This window comes from Carettochelys insculpta, chromosome 6 (genome assembly GCF_033958435.1).
Source record: "Carettochelys insculpta isolate YL-2023 chromosome 6, ASM3395843v1, whole genome shotgun sequence".
NCBI lineage: Eukaryota > Metazoa > Chordata > Testudines > Carettochelyidae > Carettochelys > Carettochelys insculpta.
In genome coordinates this window covers 85,176,289-85,204,017 of record NC_134142.1, presented here as the reverse complement: position 1 = coordinate 85,204,017, position 27,729 = coordinate 85,176,289, and the positions used below count along the sequence as shown (strand labels likewise).

At 39.8% G+C, this 27,729-nt stretch overlaps 1 long non-coding RNA gene across 1 annotated transcript in view; it reads left to right on the top strand.

The window, feature by feature from the left end:
* Positions 1-22,962, top strand: part of LOC142015440 (uncharacterized) — a 71,422-nt gene extending 48,460 nt beyond the window's left edge. Inside the window, exons 3-4 of the long non-coding RNA XR_012646151.1 lie at positions 21,595-21,668; positions 22,840-22,962. This is a non-coding gene — a long non-coding RNA (uncharacterized LOC142015440). The remainder of the gene's footprint in view (positions 1-21,594; positions 21,669-22,839) is intronic.
* The last annotated feature ends 4,767 nt before the right edge of the window (positions 22,963-27,729 follow it).

Below are 27,729 nucleotides of genomic sequence, written 5' to 3'. Positions count from 1 at the left end.
TGCACAGCTCATGCGAGTCTTTTTCTTAGGACTGAACTGGACAAGCCTGCATAGAACCAGTTGAAGTTGCCCTGCAGGACTTGTCATCAATTCCATGGACTCAGGGACTTCTGGGAGTTCTCCAGGCTGAACCTAGTCATGGCTCTCTGCATAAGTGGTTTCACAATAATGTGGTGGGGTAGGGAGGTTAAGTTCCATAGCTCAGCCTCGTTCTTGCTGTCCCCGGAACTGTCCTTCATTCCCTTATAGGGTATGTCTGATTTGCTTCTGCCCTCTCACTGTTCTCCCATTGGCTTTTGGACTCAGCTCCTCATTGCATCTCACTCCCTCTCCCTCTGATGGCCTGCTCATTTGCTTTCTCTCCTTCCCTCCAGTACACATGGGCCAGAATCTGAATTGCAGCTGCCTGACAGGTCCCACTGCCTGGTCAATCATATTGATTTGAGGTGCTGACTACTTCCCATTGACCTCAGTTTAGAGCCCTTTACCCAGAATCACTGTCAGTCCCATGATCCCGACTCTTCTTCAGCAATCCATCTTTCTCCTCACATGAGGAGAGGCAAGCCAGATCAGCCACCAGTCACAGTTATTTACTAAAAGGCCAGCTGTCCCCCAAACCACACACAAACACTCAGGCTTCTGAGAACTGAAATGGTTTAATCAAATTACTGGGCATAGGGACAACTGGGTGGAATTTGGAGGTCTGTAATATTAGGTCAGATTAGATGGTCTGATGTCTTTCTGCTTCCGATGCATGGGTTTCTGCACATATGAACTCGTGAAGTCAAGAAAACCCAATGTGTATTTATCTTGTGGCTGATGGGCTTTTTGCACATGACATGCAAACATCCTTCATCTCTAGATCAACCCCTCTTCCTTCGACACAGAATTGCAGAGTGTGTTTCCCATCTGGCAGCCCTTTGAGCTTTTCTTCACACCTGCAATGGGCCTTCTTAATCCTGGGTTTTCTCTCAACTCCCCCTGTAGGTGTTGGACCACATAGATGTCTAAACTGCTGTGTGATAGCATGAACAAGACTAAATGGAAGTCCAAGTAAATCTTAGAACCAATGGTCCTTCTGCATCTCTAAGGCCTCACGGTAATTCCCTTTTTGGCTCTGCCTCAGGATGTCCCCTGCAAAAGCATAACCTGGTCCTATAGCTTATATTTTCTTCTTCCAGCATTACCTGTCTGGTTAAAAGTTACTCAAGAATTTTTTTTCCCCAAGCATAAACCTGCCACCTCTGCAGCTCCTCTCCCACTTGATCTCCATCAATCTAGTGATGAGAATTAACTCCATCTCCTCCGGCCTGGGGGCAATTAGTTTATAACCCCAAATTGTGGAGCATAACTAGCTGGAATTCTTGCCTTTGCCTAGGGAGTGGGTGAAGTCCTATCACACACACTATGCTACACATTTAGTTGTAACTAATTTACTGAAAAAGATTCCATTCTGTGACATGTATCAGAGAGGTAGCCATGTTGGTCTGTATCTGTAAGAACAGCCAGAAGTCATGTGGCACCTTATAGACCAACAGATATGTTGTGTAATAGTCTTATTTGGTTTTGCAAAGGTGTTAATTATACACATGCGAGATATTGATGATATCATTGATATCATGACATGTACATGGAAACATTTCTCTTAATAAACATGAATTTGTGGAATAAAATGACAACAGAATATGGCTAGGGCTACAATGTAGCTCCATCTCAAAAATAAGTTGCACAAATTATGTAAGTTATTCCAAGGTATCTCATTTTGAGCTCTGTGCTGGCTACACTGTACTGCAGTTCAAAATATGCACCTATTTCCAACTTCCTGGTATCTCTCATATGACCAGGGGTAGCAGGAAAGAAAGGCTGTGCCATTGTGAGCATGGTGTTTGGCCATAGGGTTTCTATTTACGGATACAAATGTCTCCCGAAATAGAAGAATAATGAAGCCATAGCCTATAAGTTTTTATTGCCATGTCTATACTTAGTAAAAACTTCAAAATGGACATGCTAATGGCCAGATCAAAGAATACTAATGAGGCACTGAAATGCATATTCAGCACCTCATTAGCACGGTCGTGGCCGCAGCACTTTGAAAGGGCCAGGGTTTGCTCCTGTGTGGCTTGTCTATACCAGGGTCCTTTTTGAAAGGATCCTGAAAACATCGAAATCCCCTTATTCCTATAAGCTCATAGGAATAAGGGGATTTCGATGTTGGCAGGGTCCTTTCAGAAAGGACCCCGGTGTAAACGAGCCGCCCGGGAGCAAACCGTGGTACCTTTGAAGTGCCGCGGCCGCCAGCATGCTAATGACACACTGAATATGCATTTCAGTTCCTCATTAGTATTCTTCGATCTGACCATTAGCGTGGCCATTTCGAAGTTTTTACTAAGTGTAGACATAGCCTGTGACTCAAACATCCTAAATAGAGCTGGTTAAATTATTTTGTGTGAATAATTTGTCTGATAAATACAGACCTTTGTATAATTTTCAAACTATTCAAGAACTGAGCTTGATTTTTACCAATTTATCAATTGTGTAAGTAATGACCAAGTAATTATTAAATGATTCTATGGTTTGTTCATTCTGTGGTTTGTTTAAAACTTGCCAACATTGTCAATTCATTGTTGGTGAAATTTAGCCTTAATTAGAGGGTTAGTAATTTAATGATACCTCAATCCTCTTCCTCCTCACAGATGATAATTTCTAGCATGTGAAATTTCTTATTCTATTTCTAGTATGTGGTTATCATGTGGCTTAAATAACCAATGTTTTCAGCTCCATGATTTGATGGTTGAAGCATTTCACTACACTCATCCCTCCTTAAACGAGTGTTTTACTTACGAGTGCTCCCTTAAATGAGGGACACATACACTTACCTTAGTTCACTAGATGAGTGAACACCCCCCACTATGAGAGCTTTACCCTACTCCCTGCAGCTCCAACCTGCCATACTCTGACCCCACCTGCCATGGCCCCAGCCTGTGGCAGCCTTACCCCCTCCCACCCCAAGCCGGCCCTGCAGACCGGCCCTGTGCCAGCCTGACCCAACCCATAACAGTCTTATCTCCCCTCACTGCCCCTGCAGACTGGCCCCAGCAGCCTGACCCCCCTGCTGGCCCTCAGACCGACCTTGGCAGCCTTAACCCCACCCCCACTGGCCCAGCAGACCAGCCGGGAAGCCTGACATCCCTCCCGCCCACCGCTGACAACACAGACCTAACCCATCACAGCCTGTCCCCCTCACTGGCCACCCCCAACCTGCAGCAGCCTTAACTCCCCATACCTGCACCATGAACCCTACCCACCACCAGGTTTTAACCCTCTCTTCCACTCATGGCCCCAAACTGCCCTCAGCCTTCAACCTCTCCCCCAACCCAAGGTTCTCTTACCTTCCAGAGCAGCACCACCTGCTGCCACTCCTTCTCTAATCAGAGGCTTTTATGTGCATTTTAATGAGAATTTAGAGTTCCTCTTATAAGTTTTTGCTCATGAGCAGAAAGGTGGGAACCAATTGTGCTCATATAGTAAGGGATGAGTGTACTAGAATCACAAATGTCGAGTAGTGAATAATGAATAAACCAGACATTTTTTGCTAAATTTGTGGGACTTTCAGAATTCCTGATAGTTTTCACAGATAAAACAGTAGCTATCTACATACTCAGTAAATGAGGAATACAACTCACCCTCTTGGTTTATGAAAATATTAATATTTATTTTGAACTAGCGATAAATCTAGGAAACCAAGGACACTAATACAAAGAGGGACTTTCACAATGAAGAATAATTTTTTACTGGGAAATGGGCACTGTGCAATTTTACAGTAAGGCCCTGAATGAATATAGACACTTTTCAAAAATATCTCACTTATAAATTGTCTTGCCTCCACTAGTGTTATGAACATTTGGGAGACAGACTGCAGATGTTCTATTAACTGCTGTCGCCATTTGCAACACTGTTCTGATTAGGCAAACGCTGAATAACCTTAGATAACATAGTGCCTCAAACAATGACATAAGCAGATGACTATGTACAGCAAGGGTGAACTCCTGGACCTATTCAAGGCAATGGGAGGGGTTTTTTCCCTTGATTTCACTGGAACCAGGATTTTTACTATGCTTTGAAACATGCTTAACACAGTGAGAGCTGAACTGGGGTTTCAAATTTTCTTAATATAAGAGGACTCAACTGCATGTCAGTCCCTAGAAATAATTTTGACTTGCTGCAGACTATGAACCAATTTCCCTTCACCTATAAATCTACTAACATAAGGACTTGTTAGGTGTAAAGTATATAGATTTAATATTATGGCTTCTTGAAAAAACATCTTTTAAGTTACAATTGAAAAAAATTCTATATCTACCTGCTTCAAAAATCTATTTAACATTTCCCAAAATACAGACTCCATCCAAGAATCTTTTTATTGGTTTCAATGAGGTTTATTATCATTATTATTATTATTATTAACTTTAATCAGAGCCTGAGCCATATATTTAAAAAATGTGGTCAACCAAATAAGCAGTAGTTCCACTTCAGTTCACTTCAGTGGGTACAAAAAAAGTGTTTGCAGATGCTTCAGCCTCTTCCTCATTATAATTCACCTTGGTGTTAAAAGTTTACAAGGCCATCGTCTTTTACACAGTGCTCTGTAAATTCCCTTGTGCCTTTCACTTTAATCTGTGCTATGCCAGATGTAGCTATGCCCATCATCTGCTAAATTCAATACAAATGCTAATATGGTTGAGAGCAAGTATTACAAAAATGATACAGAGCTTGGCATAGGCAACGATTCCTTTATAGCATATCCACTGCAGAAAGTAAATTTAAAATTATTTGCAATTAGACAGAGCTTCATTTCAGCATAGAATAAAGCAAAGTCTCTTTTTAGTCATGTGTAGATAATATTTAGTGGCAGATCAAATTGTCACTGAGAACTGACTACATCACTTTTATGTATTTCAGAAAAAAAAGGACCAAAGGTTTCTAAAATTGAGCTGATGATTCATTTTTTGGATGCTGTTCAGTTAGGCAATGTGCAATAGTTACTAGACAATATCTGGAATGCTTTGTTCCATACTGGCGACTTCAATATCACAGGGATGTTGATAAAGGAGAGTCAGTTCAGCAAAAGGTAATAGAAGATGATTAAGGAGAAGGGGGAGAGTGAACTGTCAGGAAAGACATGAGAAATACACATGTAACTAGAAGAAGGGAAAATAATGAAGTGGTCTGTCCCATTTAAAACTTCAGAAAAATAATGAAGTGGTCTGTCCCATTTAAAACTCATTCATGATGTCCCATGCCTCAGCAAAACAAGGAGTGCAACTCATATATCTTTTAAGAAAATGAAAATTGGAGTTTGATGGGTTTTAGAGTAATATTATTTTTTTGAAAAATATATTTTGCCACATTAAAGATTGATTCTTTTTTATCACTGCAATTTCTGTTTTTCAATGATAATTAAACTGTCATTTAGGCAGCAAATCAATAATGAAAAAAAATTGTAATTTTCTTTTTCAGCACTTCAGTATTGAAAATGTATTAGTTGAAAACACACAAATTCTATTTGAATCATTTCCCCTTTGTATTTTACAGAATCTGCTGTGGAATCTTGCAGTAACACTGATTTGGGACTCTTCAAGGCCGTGTTTACACTAGCCAAAAACTTGGAAATGGCCACGCAAATGGCCATTTTGAAGTTTACTAATGAAGTGCTGAAATGCATATTCAGCGCTTCATTAGCATGCGGGTGGCCACGGCACTTCGAAATTGACGTGGCTCGCCGCCACGCGGCTTATCCTGACGGGGCTCCTTTTTGAAAGGACCCCGCCTACTTCGAAGTCCCCTTATTCCTATGAGCAGATGGGAAGAAGGGGGCTTCGAAGTAGGCGGGGTCCTTTCGAAAAGGAGCCCCGTCAGAACGAGCTGTGTCAATTTCGAAGCGCTGCAGCCGCCCGCGTGCTAATGAAGTGCTGAATATGCATTTCAGCTCTTCTTTAGTAAACTTCGAAATGGACAAAATCAGTAACAATTTTACACTACCAAAAAAGGAAAAAAAAAAACCCACAAGAAAGGAGAAATGCTGCCACAGTAACAGGGCAAATTAAGTGACACCAAAAAGAAAAATGCTGATTATCTTTTACATCAGTGGTCCCAGACAACTGGTGACCTGTGGAACACTTAATGATGGGTACAGAAAGTTGGGTGATCAAGGTTTTTGACTTTCCCTTGTTTCCATCAGCAAAACCAGATTACAGTAAAAGCCATGATACCTGGTATTCAGATAACTGGAACTCTCAAATAATGTGTCTGCTGTGCTCCTGGCTGTCCAGGCAGGCCAGTGGAGTGCGTTTGGCTGCTGGCTGTCACAAAACTGGGTGCCCAGCCACGGCCGGCTGTTCTGGGGTTTGCTGCCATGGGGCTGGCAGATTGGGGACAGCTGCTGGCTGCCTGGAACCAGCTGCTTTGGGGCTGTTGGAGTGGTGCCAGTTGCCACAGGGCTGGGAGAGTGTGGCCAGTCATTCTGCTCAACTATCTGGAAAACTTGGTTATCTGACAACCCCTGCTCCCCAGGTTTGCCAGATAATTAAGTGTCTACTGTAAATTGTTTCATAATGTTAGTCTCATGGTTTAGAGTGTAATGGTCTGAATAGTGGGCTTCAGAGTTGATATTAGCAGTACTATTCTGAATTGGTAGAGGGTAATGAGGTTGTCATGGAGATGGAGGAGGCAGAGGCTTTGGAAGCTAATACAGGAGATAACTGTCTGGACAATAGTCTTTGCTTTAGGAATCAGACAAACATTTTCTTTCTGTTTGAAATAAAACAGAACTTAGGGTGGGAAGGTTTTTATTTTATTTTTTTTCTAACACAATAAACAAGACAGCCGAGGAAACTGATTTTAGGGAATGTAAAATTTGAATAGTTCATACTCTTGAGGCATTATGTCATTTTTAGCAGTAGTCCCTTTCCATTAACTCTGACCCCTAAATCTCTATTTTATATATAATATTCTTAGCAAAAGGAATCATAATGCATACATAAGATACATTATTGATTAATCCACCGTCCTGAAGGCACATGTCTTTCCAATAACCCATGCAGAATTGATTTATCCTGCTATATTCAATGCAGAACGTTTACATTCCATAATTGACCTAAAATAGATTGCTCTGGATTAGTGCACATGTATGCACAATGCAAAGGGGAAGTACATTTGAGGTGACGACAAAGCTCTAATTGGTCCTTGAAGGAAATGCTGAACAAAAAAGATGACTTACATACTCTCTCTGATCCTTCTGTCTGTGGTGCACAGAGATGCAGCTTTGCATCCATGCAAAGCCTCTTGGCTTTGATGGGACTGTGTGGGCAGAGATTTGCTATGGCAAGTCCCAAAGATTCAACTGAGTTCCATACAGACACCAAAGTCCATATCAGCAAATAAGATAACACAAGAGGGAGCTGAATGTTATAATATACCTAGATGAATCCCGCAAAATACTTCCCACAAAAACCTTGACTAGTAAATGGAAATGAATTTGATTTGGCTATGCTGGCTCACTTGCTGGGCTCATTTGTTGAACCAGGGTTGTGCTGGGATGAATGTCCATTGATAATGAATTTCAAATTTGCCTGTGAGTATGTGAAATTTACTTTTGATACTTGTCTGCAGCAGAATTTCATATGCAGCCAGAGAAGAGAAGCAATACCATGGGACTTTTCATGCCAGTCAAAACTAATCAACCCTGCGTAAATGGGAAAGCATCAAATAGTCACAGAGAACTGAGACCAGTCAACAGACATAGGGGAAATAGAAATAACAGCAAAAGGAATATTATATGCTTTTAGAATACTGAATACATTTGAGACAATCATAATTCCACAAACAGAAAAAAATGGCTAACCCCACTGGATAAACTTTTAATAGATACTTACATATCTTTAAAAACTATCAAAAAAGGAAGAACTGAAAGCATAGAGCAAAAGGAATCAGACAGTTAAAATATTCAGATGTCTTGCCTGATTTTTTCATGAATTTCATGTTTTAGAAGTTACCTATTTTGGTCTACAAAATGACTTCTTTTTTTCCCCTTGGTATTGCAGGATATTTTTGTTCTTATTTGAACAAAAGATGTGTGCACCTATATGGAATGTCTTGTGTCTATTTATTGCATGAAATATCATAAAAAAGGCTTTTAGTGCATTTTTTTTACTCTGAAGTTATACTGCAGCAGAATAAATTCTTTTTTCCCCTTTATTTAAAACTTCTTATTTCAAGATAGTCTGAAAAGGAGAAACCCATAAACTACCACTAGTATAAAAGATGCAGTAATATAAAATGTACAAAGTCATACAAGACATTTATGAACTTAATTACTATACATTTCAAACAGGGACAAATAGATTTAAAAAAAATCTGTCCAAAGGTAATAGGTCCTGCTATGGGTGCAGAGGACTGGAATCAATGACCTTGCGACTTCCCTTCCAAGTCTATGATATAGGTATAGCTCCATATAAAATTGTAGCTCTAACTGAATTATCCAAGATTTTGGAAAAAGCAGCAGGTGTCTGCCATGAGCAGCAAGCCCTCCAACCCCCATCAGGTCTAGTCCCCTTCACTCGCAACAGGACCTGTTACCATTTTGGACATGTTTATAAATAAATAAATAAATAAATACAAACAAAAAAGCTGTTTGACTCTGATCCATACACAGCCTCCTTCAAAGATTGAACTTGCAACTGAGGGTTTAACAGGCCACTGTTCAAACCACTGAGCTACCCCCCAGGTATAAAAAGCACTTCAGTTATAGAAGCAAGAGGATTCAGTTAATTTGGTGCTCTTTGCTGATGCCATACCCTACTTTTCCTTCCTCCCTCCAGGAAAAAAGGGCTGTTTGCTCTCCATGGGAGGGGAATGAGGGTACCGTAATGTGGAAAGATGGCATCACATATCCACAACCACTTGTGAGGCCTTTTTTCCCAGGTTGCACCAGTGAAAATACCCAGAAGTCAATGGGGCTGAGGGAAATGTGGGATAGGTTCCTACAATGTGCTGTTGCTACAGTCGATGTTTGGCAATTGAGTGTGGCAGCAATAAGTCAAATTTGTGGGGAGCCTGTGGGAAGGTCAGGATACTCAAATTCAAATTTATAAAACCCAGCATTCTAAAATTTATTTGAATAAATTTGAATTTCTCGTAGTGTAGATGTACACAAGGCTACAAGGAGACAAGGCTTTTTTTTTTTTCTTTTAAGACCTGTACTCTTTCCTTGCTCTACTACTGTGCTGTGTAAATCTAGTGTGCAGACTCAGCTTGAGAGAGCCCAAGAGCTAACTAGGCTTCTCCAGGAAGATCCTTCTCTCCCTCTCTGAACTCTTATTCCTATTTCAGTGAGGTAATAGCCCAATCACATCCCTATTACTTAGAAGGAACATTGGGATTTTATGGCTCATAATCTCTGTATTACATGGCAGTCAGTTAATGTAACCATGTCTGTAGTGACCTAGCAAATACATAAGCGAATTTTTCTACAGACAATGTTTTGATTGTGCTTCTCCTTTTGGCCAATGGATTTGTGGGATAAAATGTCCTGAATAAATGTAGCAACCCAAATGCAAATATAACTGAAGAGCAGGTGTGTTATGTCTTTTGTAGCAGAACCGTTCTGAGATATGTTATTTTTTTCTCATTTTATTGTCAATGTCACGCTCATAACAATAAGCAGTTTTACAAATTGACAGATTTATCATTTTGACATGCAATTTTCTGTGTACCTTTTCCAAAGCTGTGGTTAAGCTGTGAAGATATTCCTATTTGGAAATAAACTGATTATGCTGTTGCATAGCTATTTACAGTGTATTCATATTTCCTCCCCTGGAATTATATCTTTGGTCTGTGGTCTTGAGGTTCATACAAGATTGGATTTATTGTCCATGATGAAAATGTGCACAGGTGAAGCAGAACCAGAGGCACAATGATAGGGACGTAAATTGGCTGTGTTGTAAATATTCCAATTCAGTCAATCTTTCAAAAAAGTATTAAAAATACACGTCTGTATCTCTTTTCCCAGACTAAAACTAGTGATAGATCATAAATAAACCTATAAACATGAAAACAGAAAGAAGAGGAAATTAAGATGTATGTGTCCTCAAAGACTGTGGGGATAGCGAGTTTACCTGGAGGATCAGGCTGAACCAAAGCAGTGATGGAAAGGAAGACTCTGCAAAGTGCATGAAAACTAAAATATAAAATATCCTGATGAAAAACAAATCATGCCCCCTGCCCTTTCAAGGGGATAATTTTGATATAGGTGATTGAGTAGGAGACACCCTTCCATCTACATCAGTACAGAACCAAGTCCCAGTCCCAGACTAGGGGACAGTGTACTGCAAGAACTGGCTTGCAGATAAACTATTAAAATGAGATCCAGACTAGTTGTGCATCTTGGGGGAGTGGGGAGGAATGTCATGGCTATTTTTATGAAAGAAGAGTTGTTGCTTCAAATATCCAGTTTGAGTAATTTTATTCTGTCTAAATTGCTGCATCCTGGCCTGGTGTAGTAACTCAGGAAAGGTTTTGGAAGTGATACTGCACAAGAAATTGAAGATTCATTAACAATTGGATGTAGTTGAGAAAAATAATTCTAGGGTGTATTAATAGGAACATAACATGTAAGACACATGGGATAATTGTTCCACTCTGCTTGACTCTGGTCAGATCTCAGGTGGAATATTGTGTCCCATTCTGGGTACTTTAGGAATGGTGTGTGTGAACCAGAGTCTGCCCAAAGGAGAGCAACTAAAATAATTAAAGGTTTAGAAAATTTGACCTTTGGGAAACTGGGAATACTTAGTCTTGAGAAAAGAAGACTGAGCAGGAGCCTGATAACCACTTTTAAATATGTTATGATCTTTTAAAAAGGACAGTGATCATTTGTTCTCCATGCCATCGAAGATATGACAAGAATAATGCTCTAAATCTACAAGAGGGAGATTTAAGTTAGTTATATGGAAAAGCTTTCTAAATCTGGGAGAATTAGGCTGTGGAATGCATTTCCAAGAGAATTTGTAGAATCCCCATCATTGGAAATGCTTTAAAACAAGTTAGGCATATGCCTATCAGGAATGTCTGAGTCTACTTGGGCCTGCCACAGCACAGGGGCTCTTGCAGCCCTATGTGTATCTGGTTTCTAAGACTCCACCTTGTGGACAACATAATTTTTTCTTGTCTTAAAATTAATTGTGACACTGTGCATGTTTAAATAACTACTATGTCACAATCCACAGATGGCAACATGTCAGTGGGTAACAAATTATACTTGTATATTCTGTAAGTATTTAATGAGTTCAAATTATGAAGTGTTAAATTTTTCTTTTACTTTCATACTGAGATCACTTTCCACATAATTGGCACTCATTATTATTATGAACATACCATTTATAGAAAAATGCAAAAAGTTAACTAGAAAAGTGGAAGCTAGAGGAAACAACCTCCACATTACTAGAGCAATATTTACTTGTGCTTAGTACTTTCTACATGCCACTTTTGTCATTTCATGGCTAAAGTAATCTGTTTTGTTCAAAGTCAGTTCCCAACAAACATAATACAGGAAATCTAGCAAATACAACCATTCACAAGGCAAATAACTGACATTAGTAACATTTAATGTACTCCTTCAGTGCTCTAGGAAACAAGAAAGGATAAGTGGGAGATGGTACTTCTTGCCTCTAGCTTGTTATTTTAAATCCAGAACGACTTGTAGTTAGAAAGACTTAATATTAATGTGAAATAAGCTGATAGTTTCAGATTGGTTCTTACTGCAAAGATGCCTATTTCATGAAAACGACCCCTACCAATCTCAGAAGAGAGGCTAAAGAATGAGAGCATAAAAGTGTCAAGAGACTTCATTGCCACCATTACAGGTTGTGCCTCCAGCTCCAGTCTGAGATAAATTGCTCTGTGGATAAACAGAGGACTTTATTCTCCAGGGCTGTCAACCTAGCACCCTTCACAAGTATTAAATTCACTTAAATGAAAGAAAACAAAGAAATCCAATAACTGCAAGACCTGATAAAGTGCCATCTTAAGTGGGAGGCCCAAAGGAGCACATCAATGATTTAGTGTGAAAAATATTATTCTCACATGGGCAGCACATCATGTCAGTCCTGTTACCGCTAAGGTGGGAACAATCAAATAGGTAGGAGCACTTTAGAAAAGTGAAGAAAACAAACAGCAAATCTTGAGAATCTTGTTCTGTCTTTGTTGCTATTAAAGTTCTCATAAAAGCAAAAAAAAAGGCAATGGATAACTGAGTCAGGGTTGTCTGCAGGCAGATGGAGGGGAGGAAGAATATTTCTCTTTGCTAATATAAAGTACTTCTGAACCATAAAATGCAGAAACAGCTGTGAAAATAAACAAAGTGAAATTTCTAGCTAACTAAGTGAGAGAGCTTTTCATGCAGGACAACGTGGTGGCTGAGGAAAACAATCCCTAACCACACAGAATCTGTCTTGCACACTGGAAAATATAAAACAACATCTTGTGTTCTTGCCATTATGTAGATGGCATTCCCAGTTCATTGTCTGTTTCCAAAATGTGACACATTTAGAATTTTTTGTATGTATATGCTTGAAGAATGGGGCAAAAGTTCTTTGTATTGTTAGCCTTCAAGGACAGAACCCATTGCCAGTGTCTGTGCAAAGTTTTAAAGTAGCTTTTGCTCAGAAAAATAAGTTTAACATTCACCAAACTGATGAGGAAAAAGAATGAATAAGGGAAATTTATCAGTGCTAGGAATATAATACCCAACATCTGATACCAAGATAACACCAATTTTAAATCCTTATCAACACCAGCCTTTTCCAAAAAGTGGAATAAGATGCCAGCGATTGGGTTAAGAATGTTTATTAGTTGACTTTCTATGAAAAACAGAAGTTTTCCAGTTATATATGGAAACTTTAATTTAAATGAACTGTCTTTCTGATCCTGAGGCATTAGACTCATGACTTTTTTCAGAATGACATTGGACTCAGTTGTAGAACCATTCAAATTGCTACAACAGAATAGAGGAAACAGTAGCTATATGCTGTTATTACTTGAATCTTTGTTTGAATCATGTTCAAAGGTAATATTTGTGAGGACAGAGGAAGAAATCTGCAGAGGTCTTAGGTCTATCAAGAGGTGGACTATAGGAGTGGGGGATGAGATACCATAGGATTTTAGAAAGATCTGGAAATTGCACTGCAACTGCAGAAGGTGCAGCAAGGCTTGAGTAACCATTAGGGTTACAATCAGAGGTGTTGGTAAAGTGCTATTGGCATATGGCTTGGTGGACACCACTTGAGGAAGATGGGAAGAGAAACTTGTGAAACCAGGGCAAGAATGGAGGAGTAGGATGAGTAGCGAGAGCCATCTCCCTAAATGTCTCCTCAGTATATTGCATTACTTAGAGAAATGGGGGATGCTTTCCAAAGGAGAGTGGTATGAAATATGAAGAACCTTGCAAACACAAGAATAAGTGTGTCCCAGAGAACTGTGGTATCTATGTACAGGGGGAAGGAGAGGAGAGAGCACATTCTCTGCTGATGCAATGCCCAAGGAATCAAAAGATACATATATAATTAGCAAGGGTCCTCAAAGTACCAGATATTTTAAGACAAAAGAGGACCCATGATGGTCTAATGTATCAGGGATGGGCTGTGAAGACCCCCATGCATCACATCAGTGTGGTTATTGTGGAAGTAAGGAAGAGGTACAGGCACAGCCAAATTTAATATGGGTTCAGTTTGTGTTTGTACCTCTCTCCTTTGAGGATGAGAGAGGAGCCAGGGCTATAGGCCAAGAAACTTACAATGTGTTTGTTCAGGACAAATGGATGAAGAATTAAGAAGTGTTGGAAAAGATTTTAGTTTGTGATGTTATTGTATTGAATGCATATAATTATGCTGATCAAACAAATTGTTCATTTAAAGTACCCTACATATCATAGGGTATGGCTACATAGCAAACAAAAACCCACAGTTGACCAAAGTCAGCCAGCATGGGTTTGCGGGGTTCAAATGGTGAGTCTGTTTTATTGTTCTGTGGACATTTTAAAGGGACAGAATTAAAGGGTTCCTGTGGAGGTTTGTTTACCTGGGGACAAAAAGGGAATGCCCCAATGCCAGCACCTCACCACTGACATATCTAGTCCAAACCTTTATAAGCCTCTGCAATGAAAATGTAGCAGCTTGTATCTTTTTACAAGCTGTCACCTTTATAAAATAATTTTATTTATGGGGAGGTTTACTGTGAATACAACTGAACAGTCAGCCACCAGTCAAAACAAATATTTTGTTTTGTTGGGTGGGAAGAAGCTGGAGAGAGAACATTTTTTTTCATTTTTAGAGAGTTAGGACTGGGGAGGCAGGGACAGGGAGAGGGACTGTGGAGCTACATCTACGTGGCATAGGTAGAGGTAACTGTAACCCAAAGTATCTACTCTGTGTCTTTTACACGCATCCATTTTGAAATAGTGAAAATTGCATAGTTTATTTTGAGATTAGGCTGCTGTGTGGACGTAGCCTGGTTGAAGAAATTGAAGGTATTTAGTAGGCAAGACCTTAGCTCTGTTGTTTTTTGGGAGAAAAATAAACTATTTTACCAGCTATGTGGTGGTCTTATTCTTGGTATATGCCTCCTACAATTTGAGAGCAGATATGGGTCTCAAAGATTTGTGTCCAGAAACTGAGAAAAAATTCCCTGATTTCTCTAAGAGTTCAAATAATTGCTACAGTGGCTATATGAAATCCATCAATAAGTGCTGGAAGGATATCAATTAGGAAATATGAGGGTTCATGGCTAACTGTAAAATTCATATGGTATGGTGTGGAAACTCTACAAGCACTGACACTATTTTTCAAAAGTTGAGGACATCTATTGAAGATGGATCATTATCTAGCTCACAAACTCAAAACCGTAAGCATTTTGTGTTGAAACCCTATCTCTGATTACTCTTATTAGTTCTGCCACAATCTCTGCCTGCTTTCAACTATGAAACTTGACCAGGAACACCATTTCACTGAAAAATTGTTATCCTTCACTCCAAATATGGCTTATGAGTTGGGATACAGGAGTGGGGAAATAATGGCAACATTCCTGTTTATGTACCAGGGAGTGAAGACTTCAGTGAGATGCATCTCTTGCTTTGGTGGGGAGAGGGAGGCTAGGTACATTAGTGGGAAGGGATCACAATGGAGCGGGACCACAGTCAGGGCATGGTTAGGAACTTGTTCCAAGACTCAGTTAATTGGGAATGGGGGCTGTCTGGCTCACTACCTAAATTATGTAACATGATATATACACCTGCCTAACTGACTTCTAATGCCTACCAACTACATACTTTTATCTGCTGAAAAAAATATACATTTTCTGACCCTCATTTTTGTCCATTAATAATGTCAGATGGAATTCATGGATGCCAATGAAGGTGTTGTAAAAGAAGATAAAGAAATTTTATATTAGCTGTTGGGTTGAGAGAATAAAAATGTACATGAACAGGTCATATTTGTTCATTGGTGAAACAAGACAGAGTTCAGGTTCTGTGGGCAATTTTAACTATATATTTCCTGATTTTCAGAAGCTTGAGCTTTGCTCAACTCAGTGTTTTGCAAAGGGATGACATATCACCAAGCAATCTTATCTTTGCCTTACCATATTTTGTTAACATTGAATATTCCATTGTTATACAAAGGGTTGGGCAAATCTTGTGACATTTGAGATTTGGCACACTTCCCAAAATAACTTTCAGGTTTGAGAAAATGATTGAAATATGTAATTTTTTCTTCGGTGGTAATTAAAGACAATTAACTTTTTCAAGAATTGTTCAGTTGATAAAAGAGCCCTCCAAAAAGTAGGCTGCACAAAGATGTTGTTTTTTGAGAGTAAGAGCATATTTTCTCTGGCCCTTCTCCACTCCTTCTCACAGTTTTCCTAAGTGGAATGAACATCCAATAATAATATTACCCTAACTTTCAAACACCAATTCCACAATAGTCAATAATAAGATAACAAAGAGCTGCCCCACTAAGGCCTTGTCTACACTACAGCGATCTTTGGAAAGATGATCTTCCAGAAGACCTCTTCCAGAAGATCTTTCAAAAGAGCATGTCCACACACAAAAAAGTGGATTGAAAGATCAATCAGCTTTTTCAGTAAAGAATACCCACAGAGCCTCTGCTCTTTCGAAAGAAAGGGGATCAAAAAATCTGGTACCATGATGATGGACCCATGGAGGGTTTACTCATGCTTTTTTGAAAAAAGAAGCTTTTTGAAAGGAGTTGCTTTTCCTGATCTGGTAGTGGAAAGAGGGCTTCCAGAGCAAGAGCTGCATTCTTCCACTTTATGATTGAAAGAGCACATTGTGTGTGGATGCTCTGCATATTCTTTTGAAAAAAGGGCCTGATTTTCCAAAAGAACTTGCTAATGTAGATGTGGCCTAAGAGAAGTGTCTTTTCCATGTGTCTGCTAAGATGCTTTCATGTCAGGTGACTATAACTTGCACTTCACAAAAAGAGATGGGAATAGATAATATGTATATCATTTCTACTTTTAGCCAAACATTGACAAATGTAACAGAGAGGAAACCGTGCTAGTCTATACACTATCAAAACAAAAAGCAGTCAAGTAGCACTTTAAAGACTAGCAAAATAGTTTATTAGGTGAGCTTTCGTGGGACAGGCCCACTTCTTCAGACCATAGCCAGACCAGAACAGACTCAATATTGAGTCTGTCCCACGAAAGCTCACCTAATAAACTATTTTGCTAGTCTTTAAAGTACTACTTGACTGCTTTTTGTTTTGATTGCCAAATGTAGAGTGCTCTGCATGAGCTATTTGTGAAAACAGAACATCTGCCATGTTTCATTAACTCAGGAGTTTTCAGCTTGAAGACAAAATTCATGAACAGGAGTTGGGAGGTTACAACCACCCTGTCTTTCCCATATTGCTAAACATGGCTGACTAGATCTTGTCTGGTGTTAGGGAGATCCTTGAAAAATGATCTCTGCTATAGAATAGGTGGTATCAGCTAAGGAAAATACTAAGTCAACCTTGTCACTAGACTTTCTAAGCCAGATTTTCAGCTAATGTGTATAATCATAGTTCCACTGAATGCTCTGGGTATTAAAAGTTAAAATGATTGAGCTCTTAGTCCTTCCGTTCCCATAGAGGACCAAGAAGTGCGGTGTTTTGGTTTTTTTTTGTGGTGGGTGGGAAACATACAGTTTACATTCATTAAAGCTGTTGCATGCATTGTAGACACACATGACCTGGGTTCTTTGTTTCTTTTTGCACCACTTGATGTAGGCAGTCCAGCCCAGTCAAGCCATCCCTGGTATAGAACAGTGAAAGTTCTTGGTCTTTGCCACCATTGGGCTTTTATGTTATCCTTATTGTCTAGCTCACCATCTTTCTGCCTTCCTAAACTGTATCAGGGAGATCTCTAAGACTGGCACGAGCACTGGACAGATCACTGACAAACACTGATACAGCAGATCTAAATCACCATTGGTGGTTCACCATTAGTCCTCCAGTGTTCTCTAGTCCACTGAGTCAGGTCATCGGTGAACTCTAGTGTCCTGTGAGGATGGAATGAAATACCAATTTTAATTACTGTGTATACTGACTATATTCTAAAATGCCTTTTTCCTCACCATTTATTCAGACAGAAAATTTGTTTGGACAATTGTACATGACAATATTGAGGACATTCTGTTGACCACACAAATGGTAATTAGCTGCTTGTTATCAGCAATTTACAGACATTGTCTGCTTTTCAAAAAACTCCATACATACACAGTATAATCTCTCAGTAGGAATCCCATACAATTGAGCTTCAGTGATTGTTCAGTCTGATCAGTTTGTCCACATTCTGCATCAGAGACAAGTATTCTATAAGTATCTGCTCTAATTCCCTACCTTCTCTTTTGGTACCATTTTTAATAGGACAGAAATCTTCCTGAGCAATTTATGATGATAAAACATGAGCACTGTAATTTATTAAACCACCAAAACATGGTTTTATCTGAATTATTTTTTCTGCCATTTAAGCAGGAGACTGCAAAAGCAAACTCCACTAGTTTCCTCATGATGCTTATGTATACATCCTGATAACACTAATATTGTACGTACATATCTGGAACATTTTATTCATTGTAGGCACAGGATGACAGAAAACTTTAATCAATGAGTACACCTCTTCCCAGGAATTGTTTTATTCTGAATCTACTTTTATTGGGAAGAGATAATGTAATAGCTTTTGCAGTATACATTTTAATTGTATGTAGCTATATAATTGTTATGATCTTGTTTATTTGTAAGCTTTTTAAATTTCTAAAAGTGTTTTATATACTCAAGTCAGCTACCATTTGTGATGTAGAGTAATGAGGCAGGTTGGAAAGGAGAATGCTTACCTTGCTCCTAAGTTACTTTTGTAACTACTGTCTTCCTTTAATCTAAAATTACTTGAATCTTCCATTTTAAAATATTTGAGCACTCATTGTTTATCAGAAAGGATAACACCGAGAAATCCTGATAGCAAAATGATACTCAGTGATGATGATAAAGGCAAAGCCAGAATAAAAAGAAGATGATTACATTTCTGATCGATTTAGACTTTTAGACACTGGGAAAGCATAGCAAATATTTATCCCATCTATCTCTTGTCACCTACTCCCAACCTCTGGCAAACAGAAGCTAGGGACACCATCCTTGCCCACCAAGGCTAATAGCCATTGACGGACCCCTCTTCCATGAATGTATCTAGTTCTTTTTCGAACCCGGTTATATTCTTGGATTTCTCAACATCCTCTGGTAAACAGCTCCATGGGATGGCTGTGCTAATGAACCTTTGACGTTTGAGCTTTAAGGCCAGGTTTCTTCTTGAGTTTTATACACACTTGCTTAGTACAGGGTGAACCTCCCAAAACTGGCATTCTCTTGCCTGGCAACATCCATGATCTGGCAGGACCATGGATGTTACTGGACCAAGACCCCCAACCAAGTTGGGAGGTTAGTAGGGGGAGTCCAGTTACCATGGGCAGAGGAGCCTAGTGGGGCTTTTGTCCCTGGCCCAAAGTGAGAACTAGCCAGAGCTGACCTTTGCGGGGCTGGGGCTGTACCCAGTGCTCATAGGGCCAGGACCATGCTGGCAACCCAGCTGGGACCAGAGCTGGCCCTCACAAGGTGGTGATCATGCTGGCAGCCAAGCCAGTGTCACCTTCAAGGACAGTGTCTGTGGGGCTGGGGCAGTGTTTGGTACCCAGCCAGAGCTGGAGCTGGCTGGTGATAGGAAAAGGCCAAGCTCTCTCTCTCTGTGTGTGCGGGGGAAGAGGGGTGGACAACAGACTGCATGACTGGTGAAGGGAACCTCCCTTTGTCCAGCAAATTACCTCATCCAGGGCCAGTCAGGTCCTGAGGGTTCTGGACAAAAGAGGAACAACCTGTACAAGCAAACACACTAGGCAAGAACTGCTTACTGGCAGCGCATGTGCTCAGCTCACCATCCAAGTGGAGCCATATTACTATATTTTCGTATTCAACAAGCTGTGGCTAAACCATGCGCCCCTTCCCCTGTCCCACATCAAATTGCATTTGTAAAAATTCAGAAATACAGAAAGTATCTTGAATGGTTAATATCAGTATGGGAAAATGTTGGAGTCTGGGACAGTTTATTGGAAATCAGAAGGTAGAGTGAGTCCTTTAAACACAACACTGAGATCAGGAATTCCTGTGTTTCAAGACCCACTTCATGTTCTTTGTTCTGTTGTGCAGAATAATATTATAATCAGGTGGATCATAGATGTAAAAAAGGAATTGTCACAAGTGTAAGATTCTTGTAAAAGTAGGATGGGCCCATTGACCCACTATCTTTAATTACAATTATCCACAGTGCAAGAGTAGTAGACCTACTATGATGTATGCACTTAAAAAATAAAAACAGTCTAAAATACAAATCAGGGCACTTTTAGCTATACAGGTTTATCATAGTTACACACTGTAGAAACATATCTGTCAAAATATAGTTTTCTACACTTAGCGGTGCCTGACTGTGACACAGCCAAGTTTATCTTTACTCACCACTGCCTGACCACGAATAATGACACATCACAAACAATCCCACAACACTTACTTCTAAAAGCCTGTGAGAAGCACATTCTAAGAAAGGCCAGGGCTTTAAAAGGCTTTGGAGTTGCCATGGAAACTTGTACCTGGCACTCTCAGAATGACAAATATACCCCAAATCTCAGCTTAAGTGCCTGTGTTAAACTGACCATGTTGTAGTCAATTAAGTCTTATTTTTTACTTGCTGCAATCAGCAAGCCAGCCCCAGCCAGTGTAAATGATTTTGTGGTGGATTGAAAATATGTGTCATATGACAGTGATCCCAAAAAGACAGTAATGATAGACATATGAAGGTATGTAATTTTCTACTCCCTACAAAAGCCTACTTATCTCAGAGTCATTTTCTTCTTTTACAAAATTATTGATTTCACTTCTCCCTCCCTTTCTGCAAAGAATGGCATTTATTTGTTTTGAAATTTCGGATATGCAGTGTTTTTAAATGCATTTTATTTGGATGCTATGTGCAAAACAAAGGCTTCCTCCGTTCCTCACCTCAGAAAATTAAGCTTGTGCATCAGCATTTTTTCCCTCCTCAATCTATTCTGCTGAGCTTTTGATTTAAAGACATTCTGCAGTTTTCTGTTCATAGCTCAATTCCCAATGGCTACCATTTTTCTGCAGTAATTTGTGTTAGTTGTTCAACTTGAAATGAACAATGCTCTCCTTAACTACTACTCTATAATTAAGTGTTGTTGCAAAAAAATGCTGTACCTTGGTCTTTTCAAATTCTCAGTGTACAATAAAATTTTCCTTGATAAATCTCTATATGCATTTCTATATCTCTTCATCATTTAAGTCAAACTACATACAGATGCTCAAGCTAATATATTTCTGTGGTAGGAATTTCCTATGAACAAGATTCAGGAGAGTCCAAGCACTGTTCCCTCTAATCTTCTGCACTCAGATGCTGATTTCTTTTCTATTAACCTGCAGAACAAATTTTAATGTGCACTAAGGCATGTGAAAATGTGCACGACCAGGAGAAACAAAACCTAGCTGTGGACGTTCTGCTCATCAGCTGGATGGCACTTAAGTCTCTCATGAGTGGCAACTCAAATGCCCAGCTTACAAGGCTCCTATTATTTCTATTCTAATAGACCTTAAGAGACCCGGTCATGGATAAAAACCTCATTGTAGTAGGTTCTTTACAAACAAGGAGCAAAAGCTAGTCCCTTCCCCTGCTCAAAAAGGTACAAGATTCTCCTGAACAGATAAATGATGACAAACATACTGAAGGATGTGCAAACATAACTTGGCCACCAGGCACACTGGAAGAAGTTTCTATTATATCATTGTTGATATTCCTTAATATACATTCTGTGCACTGAGATCATGTTGCAATTGCTCTGGGAATTAAACTATACTTGGTATTTCCCAACATTTCTGAATTCAAAATCTAAACTATAATATAACATTTTCTTACTTCATGTGTATCCAGGTGCAGAACTACCCACCATCTCTGCAGCCATCCAAGTTCCTCTGGCAAGCAGAATCAGTGCAGTCCTGCTGAAGGTAGGTGATTGGATTCAGAAAAGCTGCATAGGGATACATATCTCCTGTGTGTTACTGATACCAGCACACAGGCTATAGTACCAAGTAGTATTTAGGGAATGGTAGGTTTAAGGCAGGACTTGGCCAGTAACAGATAGGGAGGGTGCCAGAGACTCTACATTGGGGTACAGCACTGAGAACTACTTTAGATATGCAAAGTAGTTACATAAGTATTTTGTGGGGAGAAGCATGCCTCCTTTCTAAGGGTTGTCTTGTCATTATCCCATTATGTGATGTGGTCCTCTGAGAGTCTGAAGTGGTCTGATACACAAAACCTAAGGATAGAGAAGAAAGCCAATAAGGAATGAGCAATGCTGCCTCCTCCCTGAGAGCAGAAGGGACACTGATATGTCCTGCAGAGATAGGCAGGTTCTTTCAGAGCCTTATGTTAACAGGGAAAGGTCTACCTACTTCTCCACCTGAAGGTGGGAGGACTAATTGGACAAAGATCCTAGCAAAGTTCTTACGTACAACTCCAGCTCCCATGAGAAGAACTAGAAGGCTCCTATCTTAAGGACCAAGGGAGCTACAAGATAGCTCTGGGGGCACTTTTTGAATGGGGAAGGAAATAGACCAGGAATCCATGTGGATGGACAGTGAATGACAACTTCAGTAACTAAAAAAAGCAAGATTCCCTCTACAGCATGAGGGAATAAAGCAGACTCTGTAAAGAGTCACAGAGAGGTAGCCATGTTAACCTATATCTTCACAAAACAATAAAACAGTCCCGTTATCACGTTAATTAAAGATCAACAAAATGATTTATTAGGGTATGAGCTTTCACAGGACAGAGGTACTTCTTCAGTTCTGGAAATTCTGATAAATTCTTTTTTTCAGAATTTCCAGATCTGAAAAAGTATGTCTGTCCCACAAATGCTCGTCATCTAATAAATCATGTTGTTAGTCTTTAAAGTGCTACAGCATTGCTTTTTTATTCTGTACAGAGGGTTTGAACTGATTTGGCTTAGGTAATTGTGTGGAAAAAATCCCAAGCGGTACTGAGTGCAATGTGCCGGCAAAGTCATGGAGGGCTGCAAGGACGTTATACTGGAGGGGTTTACCCTTGACAGCCCTACCCCTTTCTTAAAATCATCATGGGAAACAAGGTTGATGTATTTATGTTCTCTTTCAGGTCATTGGCTTAACTGCTAAATATCATAAAGCAGAGATCTGATCCCTGCCAGTTCCCAATGGAAACATAACTGATTGAAGATGATTTCACATTTTCAGTTACATTTTGAGACCTATCCATAAGCCTGTCTTTAACATAACACATACTAAATGGATTATCTTTATTGTTCTGTTTTTTTTTAATTGAAATGAGAGGTGGTGCCAAACAAAAACCTTACAGGAGTCTAAACACATTACATCAACACTACTGCCTTTATTAACCACACTTTTTAACACAATCAGAGATGTAAAAAAAATCCAAAACAAAACAAAACAAAACAAAACAAAACAAAACAAAAAACAGTTTGACTTAATCTGTCTTCCATAAACAAATGTTGATTTTCATTACTTACATGACCTTCAAACTGGCTCAGACCAGTGGTACCACTATCCTCTATTTTACAGTATTCAATGCCAAATATTTCATAGGGAATGATCAGAATGAGTCAATTATGGGGTGATAATCTCCTGTCATCTAGTCCCAAATCCCAGCAGTCAGTCAACAATCAGCCATCTTCTTCTACTACTTTATTAACTGCATCCTGCATCTGCCACTCCATTATCTTGCCCAAAATCAATGTCATGACTGCAGACCTATAACCATGTGTGATGGGGTGTTTGGAGGTTAAGGAAGCTTCAAAAGGGCCATTTAGTGTGATGGGTGTCACAAGAGGGATTTAGGCTGAAGGAGCAACTCCTGATTGGAGTATAAAGCTCAGCTGAGCGGGTATGGACTCAGCTCCTATAAAGCCAGGAAGCTGCAGTCAGGAAACTTACAGCTATCAGCTGTATATTAGAGCAAGAAAGATATAAGCTGGAAATAGACTAGAAACTTGAGAGTCTGGCCCTGAGGGAAGGGTGTATCATAAAAAGAGACAGGTGGAGAAGAACACCTGTGAGACTTGAGTAGGATACAATCTATGGAGACAGCAGCAAGTTTAGGGACAGAGCTGACCTTGACTGTCTTATACAGTCCCTGGGTTAAAGCCTAGAGTACTGAGCACGTTTGGGTTCCCCTACCAGCACTGACAGAGTAGTGCAGTTCAGTGGGCATTAGATTTACTGTGACTCTAGATACATATCCTGGAAGAGGAAACCTGATAGTTGGCTTGAGGGCTGAGTCTCAGTGAGGAAGCTAAAGATTCTGGAGTGAGAGAGGGGCCTCAGAGAGAAAAAGAGGGATAGATGACAAGGTGAAGAGCCCACCAGAAATGTTGGACCTGAAGGAGAGATTCCCCAGAGCAGCTTGGAGCAGGTTCCAGGTGAGGGAGAAATCCATGACTCTGGTCCTGTTCTACCTCTTTAAAAACTGACAAAGCACTAGCTATTTTCTGGAATTTCCTTACTGCTCTAAGACCTATTGGAAAATCAGCTTTAATAGTCCAGTTGGTTCCTTAACTGGCATGTAAGACTTTTGAAAGTGACTGTGTGGCTGTGCTGATTTACAAATATCTAACTTCAGTAGCTTCTGTTTAACATCCTCCAGAGACATTAGTGGAGCGGACAGAGTTTATCACCACCATATGATGAAGCTATATGATTCCCTGCCCTGAACACAATAGAAATATTTATGGAACACTTCTAGCTTACAATACTTAGAATTCTTCCATTTTACAGATGGGGAACTGAGGCACAGAAATTCAAGTCAGAAGTGTCCAATGAGTTTTGCGTGCTCAAGAGAAGAAACCTAAATTCATTCTTTTATAATACTCTACCATTATGATAGCACTCTATGTGGTCCCATTGATTTTAGTTGCAGTTCTGAGTGTTCAGCATTCTAGTAAATCACACTCCATGTTTTTCCAACATGGACAGTCTGCAACTGAGAAGCCCAACTTTTCAGTTTCCAAAGTATCTTGCTTAGACCACCTTTGTGGCTGAGATAGAGAAAATCTAGTTCTCCAGGGCATGACTGGATTTACGCCGTATGTGCCCTTAAGTATAGCATTTTCAGTGTCCCTCCCCCAGCCGGACCTGACCTTTGTATTGATCACTGTTTCAGAATGGTAAGGCATCCCTAGGCATGGCCCAACTGTGCCTCTTTGGAAATGTGGTTCTGCTCCAGGGAATAATTCAACTGCTTTAATCGTGAATCATTCTTTATCTTTCTGCTGTTCTTGTCCTTGCTCACTACTTGCCTTCTAAAAGGAGAGGTTGCTTAGTTAGATGCAGTTATATCCTCCATCTCATAGAACCACTATAGGTGCACACGTTCCAACTTCTGCAGCATATAAGAAAGCAAACTTACAACCAATAGGCTCCTTTACTATATAAGAATGTTCAACTGAGTCTGGACTGGAAATTCTATAGATCTGAGGAAGTGGGTCTATCCCACGAAAGCTCATCACCTAATAAATCATTGTGCTAGTCTTTAAAGTGCTAAATGGCTGCTATTTTGTTTTGTTAGGATTAAGGTAATTTGCACAAACAAAACAAAATAGCAGTCATTTAGCACTTTAAAGACTAACACAATGATTTATTAGGTGATCAGCTTTCCTGGGATAGACCCACTTCTTCAGATCTATAGAATTTCCAGTCCAGACTCAGTTATATAGCACAGAAATAACTGAGTCTTGACTGGAAATGCTATAATATCTGAAGAAATGGGTCTGTCCCACGAAAGCTCATCACCTAATAAATCATTGTGTTAGTCTTTAAAGTGCTAAATGACTGCTGTTTTGTTTTGGTAGCATAGAGACTAACAAAGCTACCTCTCTGTTACCATGTTGGACTTGGCTTGTTTTTATCTTAGTTTTTGTGTGTAACTTCCCAGTTTAAAAAAAAAAATCATACATTGAAGAGAAAGAAATTCCATCATTTGGTATTGTATTGATACCCACATGAATGATCCACTGTATGGCTGGCTGGCACTTGAGCTAACTGAGTAACTAATAGAAATAGTGGGTTGTCATCCTCTGTGGGGATGGGCATGAAGAATGGGACACAGTTTCCCAGTGGGTTTCAAAGATACCTGCTGACAATAGAAGACTATGGGGGTCTTTTGGTTTCCACTTTGGCACAACAGGAGAGTATTTTCCAATGGTCACAGACTGTTCTTAAAGCCTAAACTTTTCTGCACCATTGCCTATCACTTGTCTTGTGTCCTTTCAGGAATAGCTTTTTGACATAATCCACGTGCCCTTCCACTAACTAGCTTCATTCCCATACCAGCCTTTTCTCCTACCCAGTCCTGTCTCCTCCTTGTCTCCTATAGTATCTTATCCCAGTCTTTTTGCCCAGTATTAATATCCCACTCAGGGCTCACCATCCAAGGCTCATTTTTCCCTTGTTACTTGCTCTCAGGCCCAATCTCTAAAGAAAAAAAAGCTGCAATAGAATCACAGAATACTAGACACTAGACTGGAAGGGACCTCAAGAGGTCATCGAGTCCAGTCTTCTGCCCTCATGGCAGGAACAAGCACCACCTAGACCATCCTTAATGGATGTCTATCTAACCTGGTCTTAAATATCTTCAGTGATGGAGATTCCACAACATCCCTAGGCTATTTATTCCAGTGTTTAATCACACTGACAGTTAGGAAGTTTCCTAATGTCCAACCTAAACCTCCTTTCCTACAGTTTAAGCCCATTGATCCTTGTCCTATCCTCAGAAGCCGAGGGAAACAATTTTTTCTCCCTTCTCCTTGTAACCCTCTTTGAGGTACTTGAAAACCACTCTCATGTTCCCTCTAAGTCTTCTCTTTCCCAAACTAAAAAAGCCCAGTTCTTTCAGTCTTACCTCATAACTCATGTTCTCTAGACCTTTAATCATTCTTGTTGCTCTTCTCTGGATCTTCTTCAATTTCTCTACATCTTTCTTGAAATGTGGTGCCCAGAACTGGACACAATACTCCAACTGAGGCCTCAAGAGCACCAAGTGGAAGAATGACTTCTCATGTTTTGTTCTCAACACTCCTGTTAATGCATCCCAGAATCATATTTGCTTTTTTTGCAACAGCATCACACTGCTGACTCATATTTAGCTTTTGGTTCACTATCACCTCCAAATCCCTTTCCACAGTTCTCCTTCCTAGACATTTTGTATGTATGAGGCTGATTGTTTCTTCATAAGTGGAGTAGTTTGCATTTGTCCTTATTAAATTTCATCCTGTTTATCTCAGATCATTCATCCAGTCTGTCCACATCATTTTGAATTCTCACCCTATCCTCCAAAGAAGTTGCAACTCCTCGCAGCTTTTTATCATCTGCAAACGTAATAAACATACTGTCTACGCCACTATCTAAATTGTTGATGAAGATATTGAATAGAACCGGTCCCAAAACAGACCTATGTGAAACCCCATTTGTTATGCCCTTCCAGCATGAATGCAAATCATTTAAGAACTACTCTCTGAAACAGTTATCCAAACACTTATGCACCCAAAATAGTAGCCCAAAAAAAAAAAAAGCTATCAGATTGGTCTGGCATGATATGTTCCTTACAAATCCATGCTGGCTGTTACCTATTTTCCACATGTTTTCAGATTAATTACCTGCTCATTATCTTTCCCAGCACAGAAGTTAAGCTGAGTGGTCTGTAGTTTCCTGGGTTGATGTTTTTTTCCCCCTTTTTATAGATGGGCACTATATTTGCCCTTTTCCAGTCTTCTGGTATCTCTCCCAACTTCCAGGACTTTTCAAACTTGATAGCTAAAGGTCCCGATACCTCCTCTATCAGCTCCTTGAGTATCTAAAATTGCATCTGGCCTGCAAGAATGGTTTGTCTTACCATATCCAGTGTTATTCAGTGGAGTACATTCTGCAGGATCCAGAGTATACTTGCCAGAAGAAACCTTATTAAAGGTTAACAAGCCACAAACAGGAGGCTTTAAGCTTTACTCTTTCCAGTTTG